This window comes from Marmota flaviventris, chromosome 14, assembly GCF_047511675.1.
Source record: "Marmota flaviventris isolate mMarFla1 chromosome 14, mMarFla1.hap1, whole genome shotgun sequence".
NCBI lineage: Eukaryota > Metazoa > Chordata > Mammalia > Rodentia > Sciuridae > Marmota > Marmota flaviventris.
The window spans coordinates 77,682,901-77,692,729 of NC_092511.1; positions in this window are offsets into that span (position 1 = coordinate 77,682,901).

Consider the following 9,829-nt stretch of genomic DNA (forward strand, 5'->3'; position numbering starts at 1 on the left):
CTTGGGAATGTGGCATGCTCACCTGGAGGGGAAGACTGGAGGTCCTTGGCAGTGAGCCTGCTTTGGGGACACTCTGGGGCAGGCAGTGCTACTCCCCGGGGACTGTGGGCCTAGGGGCTGTGAGCACCCCCTTCAGTCCCCAGCCAGGTGAGCACAGAAGCTGCACTGGCTTCCAGAAGCTCAGACACAAGTTGGCGCAGTAACTGTCTGTGAACCTTAATAATAGAACAGGGGCTTCTGCCGTCAAGCCCTCTACTCCATTTACTCCTAGTTTGACTTCATCGCACTTTCTGAAGCACTGGACTAGGACGTCACGAAATTTTTAAGAACTGGTCCTTCAATCACAGAGCTTGAGTAGCTGCACCACCAGGATCATTTCCCCTGCTGACCGCCCTGGACCTGTCTTTCCTGGCCCTGACTCAGAAGCCAGGAGCCACTCAGCCCTTCTAATGTCACTTGTCCGCTAAAGCTAGCCAGAGGTAATCCTGACATTTGCCACTACGAGGACTTTAACGTAGTCACTTCCACTCTGCAGATATCAAGAACAAGCCTCAGAGATGTCAAGAAATTTGCCCTCAGCCTGAAACTAGCAACCTACGCAGCCAGGCTGCTCCCTGGCCCTGGCCTGTCCACTGCACTGGGCCGAGACGTAGAACAGCAGGCACGGGGACTCAGAAAGGGTTTTGGGTATTGCTGAGGGATGGGGAAAGAGGTATATTAAATAATGTTGCTGGACAGGTAAACAGGTAAAAAACCCCAAAATGTCTGGGGAGAGAATATTCTCCAAAAAAACAGGACCAATGGGACTCACGTGGGAGGGGACTCATTATAGGACTTGGCTCCCCTGATCATGGTGGCTAAGAAGTCCCACCACTAGCCATTGGAGGCCAGTGGGTCTGAAGGCCCGAGAACCAGGGGTCCAAACCCACAGGCTGAGAGTCATCCATTTCCAAGGTATTGATCACGATCTGTACTTGGTGACACCCAAGCTTGTCTCTCCAGCCAGACCTCTTTACCAAACTTCAGATTGGCATGTCCACCCCAAGCCTGCCCCTGCAGCGCCACTCTCCGCTCATCTCACAGCTGGGACCCCCAGCCACCCCATGCACACGACCCTGGAGTCAGCCTCATCCTCCTTCTCCTCCCTTCTCTGCATGGGACTCCTCCGTATTACCGCCCCTCTACTCCTTCCAAACGGACTTCCAATTCATCCATTCCTCTCCATCTTCACGCTCATGACCTCTGGTGGTCATTAATGGGGTCCGGCCTTCCTTGGGACACAGTGGGATGACTCTTTCCCACCGCACGTGAAGTCAGGCACACCTGTAGGGCTGGTTTGGTCAACAGCACATGAGAGGAAAGGACTCCTGTCCCTTCTGGTGGGGAATCATAAGAGCCAGGACACTCACTCCTTTTCTCCTGCCATGGAGATTAGAAATCCTGTCCAAAAGATGCCCTGCTGCCTGGATCCCTGATGCTTAAGACAGCAGAGCCCCTCTGCCAACCCAGAAAAGAGAGCTAACGTTTGCTAAGTTAGGCCATTGAGATCAGGGGCTGTTTTGTTACTGCAGCACACCCTGCCCATCGTGTCCAAGAGCCCAGCTCCACAACAGCCTGCTACTCCCACTCTCCCCCTCCACACAGCAGGCAGCAGCAGGTATAATCTGATCCCAGCATTCCCTCCCGAAAACCCCAAGCACTTTGTGCTGGACTTGGGTATCCAAGCTCCCTTCTGTGACCCCAAAGGCCATGCCATCTTGGGCCTGCCGGCCACCTGTGGTCTCACCCCCTCCTCGCTCATTCACCCACCTTCCCCACCTCAGGGCTCAGCGCCTGCTGCTCCTTCCGCCTGGCACAGCTGATGCCCATGCCCAGTTCACATGCACCTGCTCCAAGGCCCTCGACGTGGTGTCACCATTCAGTTGTTTCCTGGTTGCTGTCACCACAAGTCGGGATCACATTTTTTTTGTGTTTTTCACTAAAGAGAGCTCCTGGGGCCATGCCAGCCCCTGAACACTTTGTGTGTTGGGGAGTGGCTGATCGGGTGGGGGGACCATGAGAGCAATTGTAGGTGGAGGTTGGGAGGCCAGGACACACTGACCACTCCCTTCAGGCCACCAACCCAGACTCCTCTCCAGGTGCCCGTGAGACACTGGGGCCCTTGGACAGCCCGGCCTGGGGTGGGAACCACCAGGCTGAGGAGTGGGCAGCCCACCCTGGCGGGGGAGACAACTTGGCCGCTGTCCAGAATGGTCCAAGGTCGAGGTGGGGCACACGAGCCCTGCAGAGGGACAGCCTTGGGGAGACTCCACGGCTGGCTTCCCTTGCACTTCCTTCGGGGTGGCCAATGCAGGCCTGGCGCTCCCAGACCCCAGCAACCCCTCTGCAGCCCCTCCGCAGCCCTGTTCAGGAGCTGGCCGTCCAGCCCTCTCCCTGACAGCTCCTGGGTAGGAGCAGAGGACAGCATCCCTCCTCTCACAGACCAGACTCCGCAGCCCAGGGTGCTGAGGCCTCTCCCAAGGTCACATGGAGAATGGAATTCCCATCCGGGCCCATCCCAGGTTCAGGCCCTCCCCCAGGGGGGTCACACAGCTCTCCCACAGCGCTCCAACCCCAGCTCTGGGCTTTGACCTTGGCCCTGGACTCCGAGGCCTGGGCAGCCTCTTAAGGGGCTGCCCTGGACTCCGAGGCCTGGGCAGCCTCTTAAGGGGCCTCCTGTGGCCTCCCTGGAGTGGGCACTCACCTGCCTCTGTTCTGGCTACTCAGAGGCCTGGCTTACTCTCCAGACCCCACCGCTGGCCCCTCGGGCTAGGCCACTGCGTTCACCCCACCTGAGGACCTCAGGAGCCTCCCTCTGCTTGGAGGTTCCTGCAGCCCAGGGAGGAGCAAGGCGGGAGCCACCTTGAAGACCAGGCAACTGAGGGGACCAGGGACTCCTGTCTTCCTGTTGTTAGCAGCCCAAGGGGGCAGGAGAATGTGTAGAGATGAAAGGCAGGGTGCTCCCTGAGAAACGGCACTGTCTCTAAAGGACACTCCACAGGGCCAAGTGACAGCTGGTGGCACATCCTCCTCAGACAGCCCGGACGCCCTGGCCTGGAGCCCGTGCCACGCTGGACCCAGCAGCCCTCCCGCTGCGGCCACAGTGAATGCCAGTGTCTATTCCTCTCTGGGAAGGGCGGACGTGTTCTCTGATTCTGTAGGAAAGCAGGAAACTCTGGGAAGTCTGAACGTCTCCCACAGCACTTGCCCCTTGTCCCATTAGCATGGCAGCCCCTTCCTCCTGGAGTCCGCGAGGTAGGGAAGATTCGCTGGGTCCTTAATTACAGAGGCGGGCACCCTCCAGAGCAGGGACATACTCAGCACCAGCCTGCAGTCAGGCCTGGCCTTATTTTAAGCAACCTGTTAATTTGGAAACCCCACCACCCCGTCTTGCTCCCCCTGACGGTGCTCACAGACCTCTCCGGGACTGTTCTCCCGTGCGCTGCCCTGGGCCTGTGCCCTCCCTGCCCTGGGCCTGTGCCCTCCCTGCTTAGCTGCATCAAGATTCCAAAAGGAGCCTTCCTGCTTCTCCGGTTTAATTGGATACAGGCTTTTGAGAACTCACTCCTAATGCCGCGGGCTGTTAATTAACATGCCGGGAAAACTTCTCCAGCGCCAATAGCTCCTGCACACTGAGGTCTCCAGAACTAGGGAGGGCGGGGATAGTTCCCAAGTGGGTTTGTGGTTTTTTTTTTTTGGGGGGGGGGTACTGAGGATTGAACTCAGGAGCACTTGACCACTGAGCCACATCCCCAGGCCTGTTTTGTATTTTATTTAGAGACAGGGTCTCCCTGAGTTGCTAAGCGCCTCACCACTGTTGAGGCTGGCTTTGAACTCATGATCCTCCTGACTCAGCCTCCGGAGCCACTGGGGTTACAGGTGTGCCCAGGTTGTGTTCTGTTTTGTTTCTTTGCAGTGTAGGGGACTGAACCCAGGTGTACTCTACCACTGAGCTACACCTCCAGCCCTTTTTATTTTAAGACAGGGTCTCATTAAGTTGCACAGGCTGGCCTTAAACTTGCAATCCTCCTGCCTCAGCCTCCTGTGTCGCTGGGATCAACAGGTGTGTGCCACCACACCTGACTTCCAAGTGTATTTGACCACCTCAAAGATCCATGTCCAGTAGATAGGACACCTCTCTGGTGGCCCCCCATTCAGCTACAGCTCCCTGGCCAAGGCTGGCCCCAGCATCAATTCGTCCCCACCACTGTCACTCCCCTGTTGAACTGGATCTGACCTTGGACAGCAGGTTTGCACAGCTGAGCTGAGAAGCCCGGCTCTGGCCTGAGCAGCTATGACTTAGGCACCTTTTGAAAGCACTCTGCCTGCAGCGATGGCCACAGGCACCTCCCTCGGACACCTGGCCCTTGAAGGGAACTTACATGGTGAGGAGGGCACTTAATCATCAGTTCATTGCGTTTGGGGTCTGATGGCTTGAGAAAGTACTGGAGTGAGCCAAGAACTCTGGGAACATTCCAGGCCAGGACAGAACTTCCACAGAGCGCCTTCCCTGCTCGGCTTCTCACGGGGACGGACTCTGTGGGAAAGAGTGGCCCAGTTTTTATCTTTTGACTTACACCACCTTTTCCTACAATATGACCTAAGTTTGAACAATACCTGCTTCTTTGTTTTCTTTGCTTGTGAATGTACATGTGTGGGTGTGAGAAAAAACAACACTCTCCAGGACAGGGCAGGGCAGAGCCTGTGCGGGGCCTGGGAAGGCCTGGGAAGGCGGGAAGAGAAGGTGCTGGAAGGCCCTGGGGGCTGGGTCAGTGCTGGCCCTCTGACCCTCCAACTCTGCCCTCCCACCTGTGCCCACCTCAGTGGGCCCACCGTGCCCACAGCCCCAGCTTGCCCAGGACCAAGGGATCTCCTGGGGACAGAAAAGGGACCAAGACACAGGTGGGTCTGTGAGCAACACCGCATCCTCACCTACACACCTGGTGCAGGTAGAGCCAGCGCTGCCTGCTGAGAGGTCAGCCAGCTCCACTGATGGACACGGAGCACCCCACCTCTCTGCACGGTGAGCCCTCAGAGGCCCGAGGCCCAGGGACCAGCGGGCTGTGCCACATTAGCTTCCACCCGCACTCTGCAGATCCCTGAGCGCCATGGTGGGGAGAAGGGCATGGCCGCAAGGGTCCCACAGCCCTGGTGCCCGTGGCAGTGAGCTGGGAGCTCTGTCCTACCCTGGAGACTTTGGGGCAGGTGCCTGGGCAGGGCCCAGGAGCGAGCGCTCTCTCTCTCTCTCCCTCCCTCCCTCCCCTAGACCTTTCCTTCATGGTTTCTTTCTAGGCAGGAAATTTTGTCCTGGCCATGAAAATTTTCATCCCTCTCAAGTACTCTATTGGCTCTGATATTATCTAGATCAAAATGGCCTCTTGGGAACATCATACATCAGATGACAGACTGTCTTCATGGAAAATTCTAATTTATGAAATGCCACTCTAAGTGTGAATGAGTGGTACAGCTCCTGGGTGGGGATATGTTTTGTCCCAAATTGGAAGAGCCAGGTGCTGTGGCACAGGCCTGTTATCCAGCGGCTCAGGAGGCTGAGGCAGGAGGATCATAAATTTGAGGTCAGCCTTGGCAACTTAGCAAGGCCTTAAGCAATTTAGCAAGATCCTGTCTCTAAAAAGGGCTGGGGATGTGGCTCAGTGGTTAAGTGCCCTGGATTCAATTCCCAGTACCAAAAGAAAATTAATAAATACAAGTTATCAAATTGGATTCCCCTTCCTTCGGCCCTCCTCGACTCTCCCCCCTGAGCCCCAGGTCAGGAAGCCTCCTGGCCCAGCCCACCCTGCTCCTGCCTGGTCTCCTGGCTCCTGTGCTGCCCTCCTTTCTGCCACAAGGACCGCAGAGGAAGTGGGGCTCGCCCTCGGCCCTGGGGCCTGCCTCACCGGGCCACAATCTGACCCTCTGGGCTAGCCATGCTGTGCCCCTAGATCCAGGGCTGGGACCAGGGTCTGGGCACAGTGGGGCACATGCTCTCCCTAGAGATCACAGCCTTAGGGCGGAGACACCCCAGGGAAAGGAGCCTGAGGCCCTGAGCAGCAGAGACCAGCTGAGAGGCTGTCAGGGAAGAGGCAGCCCGCAGGCCAGCCAGAGACTGAGCCCGGGCAGAGCCCACTGTTTCCAAAGGAGGCTGGGGGGGGGCGCGTTGAAATCTGTCCCCAGCCACTAGGCCTCCCCTCTGTGGCCCGAAGCCCCTGTAGCTGAGGCATCATTAACAGACACCTGTGGCCAACCCCCATCTGCCCCAGAGCCACCTGCTGGGAACTACTTGGGCACATCTGGCTCCATCCAGCTCCCCCAGCCCCTTCTCTGGCTCTGTCCCAGTGGTCCCTTTACCTTCTGAAGGTAGCCCTCATTGTACTAAGGCTTATTAAAAAAAAAAAAAAAGCCTTTTTCTCCCTTCTCCCCCCTCTCCCCCTCTCCTCCCCCCTCCCCTCTTCCTTCTCCCCTCCACCCTCCCCTCTCTCTTCCCTTCTCCCCTCTCCCCTCTCCCCTCCCCTCTCCCCTCTCTCTCCCTAACAAGATCAGGGAGATGGGTATCTTTCCTTCCCCTGGTGAATTGCCCTTGGACACACCCAGTACTGGAAGGAGAGGCCCTGGAGCATCTGGGAAGTGATCATCTCCCAAATTAGCAGCACTCAGGGTGCCTTGGGGCCCCTCCTGGAAGGTGACCCTTGAAGTTCCTTTGAAAGCCCCTGTCCCTCCTGGTCGGGAGAGCCACAGCTTCTGGGACAGGAGTCCCCTGTTTCTCCTTTGGTAACAAAGCAATAAATCTTCTATTTCCTTTTTCCCAAAACCTCCTGCTCCTTATTAAACTGGCATTGATTGGCAGTTACAGCCTCGCCCGCATCTCTGGTGCGGCGCCTGGCCTCTTTAGCCCGTCCTCTGCTGGCCAATGTGGAGGAGGCGTTGAGGGCAGCTCTTGAGAGCAGAGTAAACAGTGGCTTCCTCCTGTTCCCGTCCACCTTTGTTCCTCAAGGCTGAAGGGCCTGGCCTCGAGAGCCCCTTGCCTGGCCCAGCCTTGACCCTGATGGGAGGGACCTGCAGGGTGCTCCCCTGGGCCCCTGCTCTGGCTCGGGAGCAGGAGCCGTCAGGCAGCGGCCAGGCCCTCAGCTGGCCAGAGCAGACAGCTTTGGCGCCCAGCTGCGCTGGCCACTGCACTGCCAGCCTCTCCTGGCCAGGGCCCACACCTCCCAGGGCGGTTCCCTGAGCTCAGCCCTGGCTTTCTCCTCCAGGACATGGTGTGGCCTCTGGGAGGCTCGAACAATGTGGGCCTTATCAAAGGCCAGTCCATCAGCCACTCCTGGACTTCCCTTCTGAGAACCCAGGATCCTTATTTAACACAGGCGCTTCCTCGCCTGAGTCAGCCCTGATTGTGTGCAGACAGTGGACACTCCCACCCCACGGCCCACAAGCCCTCCAGGAATGGGCCTGGCTTCCTTGGCTCCACCAGGAAGAGCTGCAGGCAGAGACCCCAGGAACAAATCATCCCTCTCAAAGCCCAGAGAGGGCAGGGCTGGTTCAAGGTCACACAGCAAGACCAGGAGTCCTGGGCTGTCCATGTCTTGCGCAGCATCTGGGTTTGTCTATTTCAGCTTCCCTTCCACTCTTGCCTGGAAGGGTGTGTGTTCCTCCCCTGGGCACACACAGCAGTGCAGCTCCCCAGGAGTTAAGGTGACTTGGCCCAGAGGGGATGGCAGGAACCCGTGAGCTGGAACCTCGGTGTCACCAGCAGCCCTCACAGAGAATATGCTATAAGCAGGGGCTCCTAGTGCCAGCCCATCCTGTGCCTCTGCGACTGGGTCTGAACACTGACCTGTTCGGTGGTGAGACTCAGTGAGGATTTATACCAAATCTGAACAGGTTGGAGGCCGACCCCCAAGGAACGCTGCACGCATGCCCCAAACTCGCCTGACGGCATCCTCATTCTTCAGAGCATGGGCTCCGCACAGCTGTCTGGCCACAGCCAACTCACCACTTGGCTGGCCGGGTCTGCAGGGGGCCTAGTGGTCACCCCCAGCCCTGGGAGCAGGCGGAGCAGTGCCTCTTCCTGGGTTGGAGCACCGTCCATGTGCGCGACTGCACGTCCACTCCAGCCCTGTGGGCCTCACTCGAGGGCTGCCCTATGGCCCCCGGGCAGGCCTCTGACGGTGCCCGGTCCTCCTCTGACTGTGCCCGGTCCTCCTCTGATGGCGGAGCTCCCCCAGGTGGTGCTCCTTGCTCACTCGCTTGCCTCTGCTCTGTGCTGATGAAGGTGCAGCCCACAGAAGCCCACATGGCCCTACATGGCCTCGCAGGGACGCAGGCCCAAGAGCCCTGAGGTCCCAGGGCTCTAAACCCGTGGGAGTCAACCCACTTGTCAGGCCTTGTTTGCCCGGGCATGGTGCTGGGGACAGGACCCAGGGTGCTCTGCCACTGAGCCGCACCCCAGCCCTTGACGTGGTACTTTGAGACGATGTCTCACTAAGCAGCTCAGGCTGGCCGCGAACCTGCCATCCCCCTGCCTCAGCCTCCCAAGTAGCTGGAACTGGAGATGGAAGCTACCGTGCCTAACTTTTCACCTTGAAATCATTTTGAACTTTAAAAACATTGCAAAAACCTGGGCTGCCTGGCACACAAGGCCTTGGGTTCAAGCCCCAACACTGCAAACCAAAAGAGCAAAAATGGTACAAAGACGCAGATTCCTACAGAGCCTCTCCTGCACGTTGGCAGGTCACGTAGCCGGAGTGTTCACAGAACTTGACTGGGGCTCTGACCCGGAGGGACTCCATTCACTCATCCCCCAGCCTCCTTCAGGCTGACAGCTGTCCCGCAGATGTCCTGCCGCAGGACCCATCCAGGACCCCAAGGTGTGCCATCCCACTGTCTGAGCCTCCGCCACCCGGGACGGTTCCCTCACCCTCAGGTTTTCGTGATGAAAGGTTGTGAGGTTATGGCACAGCCGTGGGCGGGAGGCTGGCAGTATACTCCTGGTGGCGTCCGCTCCGGTCACTTGGAAGAGGTGGCGTGACTGCCGAGCCCTGTATCGGGGCAGTTCTGTCCTGTAGTTCCAACGGGTGAAGAGGAAGCTGCGGAGTGTCTGCAACTCACACCTGCACCCCCCCCAAGTGGACGTGGACATGGTGGGTATTCGTGGCTGCAGCACTCACCACTGTGAGGTTGGCCGCAGGCTGGGTTTTCTGTTTCCGTCAAGCCTCCCACATTTGTCACCTGATATTCTAAGGAAAGAGGAGCTTCCCTCCCTCCTTTCTGCTCCTAATTCTGCGGTTGTAATCTGTGACAATGATTATTGTTACTCACACTGTCTCAGATCTGACCATCCGGAGCCCTTCAGTGTGGCTCCTGCGTCCTTTGGTAGTGTCCCCCCTGGCTCTTGAGTGATTTCTCTAGCTCTGCCTTGTCTTCCCAGCTCACTGCTACCTTCCCTGCCCCAGCAGAAAATCAGCCATGTCCCCCAGGAGCTCAGCTGCCTGGTAGAGAAAGGTACTTAGCAACCAAGGTCAGGGCGAGGGGGCTAACAGGCTCAGAGTACCAGGAGTTCCTGATCCAGACTAGGATCAGGACACAACTAGAGTATCCACTGTCCCTGGATACCCTACGGGGGCCAGGTGCAGGACACCCCGTAAAGACCAAGATCCCAGGTGCCCACGCTCCTAATAGAAACGGCGGGCGTAGTCTTCACGTGGGATCTAGGGCATCCTCCCACACCTGAGGCATCTTGTACCCCATGAATACTCCCTGAGCAGCTGTCTCACTGAGTCCTGGGGCCGCGACAGGG